This window comes from Rhinatrema bivittatum, chromosome 16 (assembly GCF_901001135.1).
Source record: "Rhinatrema bivittatum chromosome 16, aRhiBiv1.1, whole genome shotgun sequence".
NCBI lineage: Eukaryota > Metazoa > Chordata > Amphibia > Gymnophiona > Rhinatrematidae > Rhinatrema > Rhinatrema bivittatum.
The window spans coordinates 1097114-1103384 of NC_042630.1; positions in this window are offsets into that span (position 1 = coordinate 1097114).

A 6271-nucleotide genomic window follows, 5' to 3' on the forward strand; every position below is an offset into this window, starting at 1 on the left:
ACCCGCCGCCTGCGCGTCCCAGAAGAAAATGAAGTAGCATTGCTTTCCCCTCTTCCGGACCCAATAAGCGTAAGCAGGGAATATGGGACTAGCCAGGCTGTCTGTTACACGAGGAAAGAATTTCATTTCTCGGGCAAGCTGGGGGTTTGTTTTTTCCCTTTTGTCGTGACTGGAAATGGCGGCGTCGGGCGTGGCTTCATTCCATTACAGAGGCGTGAGGCTTGCCGCCATTGCTATGGGCAGGTTTGCCAGTACTTGCTCATCTACGCTGCTCAGTCCCTAGCCACAAGATGACTTCATCCACCTTAATGAGACACCACAGAATTACCAAAATATTTTATTCCCAGCCTTTTATTAAAAAAAAAAAAAAATACTATGGGACCAAATAATAGCCATAGGGTGCTGCAGGACAGGAGTAAATGGCACTGGCAGAGCTGTTTGTAGGTTATTTATTTATTTATTCTGTATCGGACTAGCGGGGTAATTCAATGTATCAAACATTTATATATGTACAATATTTACATTACTTACAAGAGTGTGCATAAAGCATTCTGAAATCATCATGTAACACTTGATCCTTTAACATCCAGGTATGGACTACTGCAGGCTAAGAGTGAGTTGTATTCCCTGTACATACCCAGATCAGTCCAGACTCCTGGGTTTTGCCTTCTTTCCAGCAGATGGAGACAGAGAAAGTTTTATCGGCACTGCAACATAACCCGAGGTGACACTTGCAGTCCCTCTGCATTTCTTTGTCTCCAGCAGATGGTGACGGTATAAAACCTGCAGTCTGTGTCTTTAAAAAAAAAAGAGAGAGAAATTGGAAAGTTGGAAATAGCCTCCCAGGGAGTTGTTAGGTCCTGGTGGGGCCATCCTTCCTGGTTTTGAAGCAGATGAGCAGAGGGTTGGTTACCCTTACTGCTCAGTCCTTGATCGTCTGCATGGGCAGATAGCTGGGGGTCCCAGTTCCCTCACCGTCAGAGCCTTCAATATTCTTTAAAAGGACATAGTCTTTCTTTATTTTTTTGTTAGTCTGGCAGCCTCACTAAAGTTTAAAAAAACAAAACCAAAAAGGATACCGCTTTCGTTTTTTTGAGGCTGTTTGATTAGCTCTCCTTGTCCCTCAGTCTTCCAGCAGTCGAGGCTGCCAGCTCCCTGGTGGGTTGCTCCAACAGCTCTTGGTTTGTTGCGCGTTCCGGGAGTCCCAGCGCTTCGCAGCATTGCCATGCAGCCCAAATTGGGAGGTCGGTGGGGTCGTGCGTGCATCTCTCCCGCAACGGCCGATGCGCTTAGTACCTCTCCAGGAGAGAGGCGTCATATGCACTTGTTCTGACAGTATTTGGGGAGGCGGCACGAGCCCAGCAGGCTTTCCGGTGCGCTGCAGGCAGTGGATGGCCCCTTTCTGCGGGAATGGTGGCCATTTTATTCACTTTTGCGGCTGCTTCGTGGGCCATGGGGGAGGGGGGGGAGAGGGAGAATCCCTCCCGCCTCTTTCCCCAGCTCATAGGGCTTCTGGGGGAGGTCAGCAGACTGGAGGGGCCCCTTATGGTGATGAGACAGAGCAGAGAACCTCAGATGACGCCTCAGGTTTTTTTCTATTGACTTTGTGCTTTTGATGCACGAGGCATTCTTGGCCAGGAAAGCAGTGGGGCAGCGCAAGGCTGGCCAGGGGTCCCTGGCACGCTCACATTCAGCGAAGAGGTCTGGACCCACTAAGGTGGTTGAGGCCACAAGGGTTCGGAGAGTCCCTGGGGCACCCGCCTTAAGAGGCGCGACTGAGTTTTTCTGAGAACGATGAGGTCTCACAGGTGCAAGTCCTGCGGGGGTCGGAGGTCACTGTTGGCCAGGATGCGGAAGAAGCGTCGGGGAGTAATCCAGCCACGGAGAGGGATGATCCAAAACTGGTTTGGCTGTTCCACAGGGAAGAGTTGGGCCCCCTGATACCCCCTTGTTCTGGAAGAATTGGGGATAGAGCTTCCGCAAGAAGATTCGGATCAGGAAGGGGTGTATTTGCATATAGGAATCCAAATCGACCATCAAAGTTATTTCAGATTCATGGTCCTGGGATGTCATTTTCAGTTGCACCCTTCCGTTCAGTCTGGCAACGGCGTCCTGGACTTTCACCAAGGTGATGGTAGTCGTGGCGGCGGCGGCTCTCCAGAGGGAGGGCCTTTTGGTTCAGCCATCTTTCCCCTTCTCAGGTGTTGGAATTTCTGGGGGCACATTTCGATACCAAGGTGGGGAAGGTTTTTCTCATCGATGAGCACATAACCAAATTAAAGCTACAAGTCTGAGCTATGCTGCAGAAACAGGTTCCTGGGGATTAGTTGCAGGTTCTCGGCTCTATGGCCTCCACGTTGGAGTTGGTTCCTTGGGCATTCGCTCATATGCGACCTTTACAGTCTGCGTTGCTTTCCCGCATGGAATCTGTGGTTGGGGCCATTTCATCTGCCGCTTCTTTAAACGGAGTTTGCCGGCTTCAGCCTCTCATGGTGGCTTGTTTGGGACAAGTTGAGTCAAGGGGTGGACTTGAAGGTTCCAGACTGGACAGTTGTTACACCGGTGCCAGTCTTTCCGGATGGGGAACAGTGTGTCAGGACCAGTCTGTTCAGAGTCTGTGGTGGTCCATCAGCCGCCTAGAAACAAGGGCAATGAGATTGGCATTGTGGGCGTTTCTGCTGCTGTTGAGGGGCAAGCCTGTGAGAGAGTCCTGTCAGACAATGCAACGACGGTGGCTTACATCAACCAACAGGGTGGATCCAAAAGTCAGGCAGTAGCTCAAGTGGCCCAGGCATTGTTTCACTGGGTGGAGCAGCATCTGGCGTTGTTAGTGGCTTCTCGCATAGCGGAAACGGTAATGTGCAAGCGGATTTCCTCAGCCGTCAGTTGGATCCCGGAGAGTGGGAACTCTCAGAGCAGGCAATGCATCTCATCATCCGAAGATGGGGCAGGCCGAACATGGATCTTATGGCAACCTTCCAAAACGCCAAGGCCCCGCAGTTCTTCAGCCGGAAAAAGGGAGCGGGGAGCAGAAGGGGTCGATGCCTTATTTCTGCCTTGGCCAGTCGGCATTCTTCTGTAATTGTTTTCCCTGTGGCCTCTGGTGGGCAAAGTCTTGCGGCAGATAGAAATCCATCCGGGTGAGGTAATACTGGTGGTGCTGGAGTGGCTGAGGCAACCTTGGTTTGCAGCCCTGATAAACAGTGGAGGACGGTCCAGTGAGGCTCGCCCATCTGCCGAAGCTTCTGTGCCAAGGTCCCACTCTTCCGATCAGGCGGGTTGCTTCTGTCTCGTGGCTTGGCTGTTGAGAGGAAGCACTTAAGGAAGAGAGGATATGCTGAGGAAGATATCGCTACCCTTTTGCAGGCAAGAAAGACTTCCACCTCTGTGGCGAATGTGTGGATATGGAAAGTTTTTGAGATCTCGTGTGCGGGCCTCCGTGACTCATATTTGGGCCTTTTTTCAGAAAGGCTTGGTGAGGGGGTTGTCTTTTTAACTCCCTCAGAATTCAAGTTGTGGCGTTGGGCTGCATCTGAGGCAAAGTACAGGGAGAGACTCTAGTGGCGTCCTCTGATTCAGAAGTTGTGTCCTTCCTGGAACCTTAACTTAGTCCTTAAGTGCTTGTGTGCTGTGCTGTGCTGCCAATAAGAAGGATCTCATTTTCAAGGTGGATCTTCTTGGTGGCCATTTCTTCTGTCCGAAAGGCATTGTCTGGTAGAGAATACTTTTTGAGGATTTCGGATTCCGGGGTTTCCTTGAGGACGGTTCCTTCCTTTTGGCTGAAAGCGTTTTCATCATTTCACTTGACTTCCTTTTTTCAAGTTTGGATGCTACAGTACCTCATGCCAGAGAGCTAAGATGCATGGATGTCAAGCTTGCTTTGTTGCGATACCTCGAGATCACTAACAGTTTTCGGCTAACAAATCACCTTTTTGTGCTATGAAGTGGTGCAAAAAAGGGTTGTAAAGCTTTGAAGGCCACGATCGCGCGGTGGTTAAAGGATGCTATTGGTTCGACGTACATCTGTCAGGGTCACGCTGTTCCGGAGGGGTTATGGGTTTTCTCAGGCAGCTTCCTGGGCTAAACGTCAACAAGTGTCGCCCCAGGAGATTTGTAGGGTGGCTACTTGGAAGAATTTGCACACTTTTGCGAGGCATTATCATTTGAATGTCCAGGCCCTAGAGTGAAGGGGCTTTGGGGAAAGTATACTTCGAGCGGGACTTTCGCAGTTCCACCCCGGTTAGGGAAGCTTGGGTACATCCCAGGAGTCTGGACTGATCCGGGTGCGTACAGGGAAAGGAGAACTGGTTCTTACCTGCTAATTTTCATTCCTGTAATATCACAGATCAGAGGAGGTCTTGGATTTGGAGAGTCCGCTCGATCTCTTCTGGTAATCAATCTTAAGAATGGCGCAGGTTTTGTACGTAGTCCTGCATGTTTTTTCCTTATTGAAGTCAAGGTTGTCTGTTCTGAGTTTTCAACTTCCCACTGCTCATTCAGGGGAATATAAAGTTGTTGTGGTTGGTGTTATTTCCATCTTGGCTTGGATACTTATCAATACTGAGGGACTGCAGGTGGAGCAGCAGGTTATGTTACAGGGTCAGCAAAACTTTCTCTGTCTCCATCTGCTGGAAGGGAGGCAAAACCCAGGAGTCTGGGCTGATCTGTGGTGGTACAGGAAGGAAAATTAGCAGGGAAGGACCAATTTTCCTTTGGCAGAGCTGTATGTAGGGGAGGTCTCAGTACTGGAATAGCAGGGTGTGGGGTGCTGATACTTCTTTCTTCTAATTATATGAAGAAAACTATGTGCTTTCTTCCTTTGCTTAAATTACAGCAATAAAAGAAAATAAATGGCAATTTTTACTACAAAAAACTTTATTTAAATAACTGTAAAGCAGCAACAACACAACATGAAAAGTCACACAAACAGCTATTGTACCAGGGAGGGACCTCATGAGTTAATCTAGAGAACAATTTCAAAAGCCATTTATCTGAGTAGGAACCCATGTACTCAGATTAAAGGGCTGTCTGAACATTGCTCACTCTTATCTCAGCTAAAAGTAGCTACGGGCTACCACAGCTTATGTTCATTTAGCCGGGTTAGGAGGGGGCACTCCCAAGGGCCTGTTTTAGGTAGAATTAGAGAATAGTGCACATATATAGCACTGTCGAATGCAGGTTTGCTATTTCTCCACCAAATTTATCCTCCACAAAAAGCAGGTGCAAAGTCCACAAACCCAGCTGCACTTGTGGGTAATTTTCAAAGGGAAAGTACACAGAGACTTTGTAGCTAGGTGGGCTGTTTTTAAAATTGGCCTCCTAGGGTTGGAAGGGGGCCTCAAGAGGTCATCTACAGTCATAGGAAGATGAGGCTGGAAGGGACCTCGGGGTCTTCTAGAGTCAGAGAAAGATGGGGCTGGAAGGGACCTCGAGGTCATCTAGAGTCAGAGAAAGATGGGGCTGGAAGGGACCTCGAGGTCATCTAGAGTCAGAGAAAGATGGGGCTGGAAGGGACCTCGAGGTCATCTAGAGTCAGAGAAAGATGATGTTGGAAGGATCCTCAGGAGGTCACCGAGTCAGAGAAGGATGAGGCTGAGAGGGACCTTGGGAGGTCACCTAGAGTCAGAGAAAGATGGGGCTGGGAGGGATCTTGGGAGGTCATCTAGAGTCAGAGAAAGATGGGGCTGGGAGGGACCTGGGGAGGTCATCTAGAGTCAGAGAAAGATGGGGCTGGGAGGGATCTCGGGAGGTCATCTAGAGTCAGAGAAAGATGGGGCTGGGAGGGATCTCGGGAGGTCATCTAGAGTCAGAGAAAGATGGGCTGGGAGGGACCTCGGGGTCATCTAGAGTCAGAGAAAGATGGGGCTGGGAGGGATCTCGGGAGGTCATCTAGAGTCACAGAAAGATGGGGCTGGGAGGGATCTCGGGAGGTCATCTAGAGTCAGAGAAAGATGGGCTGGGAGGGACCTCGGGGTCATCTAGAGTCAGAGCAAGATGGGACTGGGAGGGATCTCAGGAGGTCATCTAGAGTTAGAGAAAGATGGGGCTGGGAGGGACCTGGGGAGGTCATCTACAGTCAGAGAAAGATGGGGCTGGGAGGGATCTCGGGAGGTCATCTAGAGTCAGAGAAAGATGGGGCTGGAAGGGACCTCGGGAGATCATCTAGAGAGTAAGAGAAAGATGATGTTGGAAGGATCCTCAGGAGGTCATCGAGTCAGAGAAGGATGAGGCTGAGAGGGACCTTGGGAGGTCATCTAGAGTCAGAGAAAGA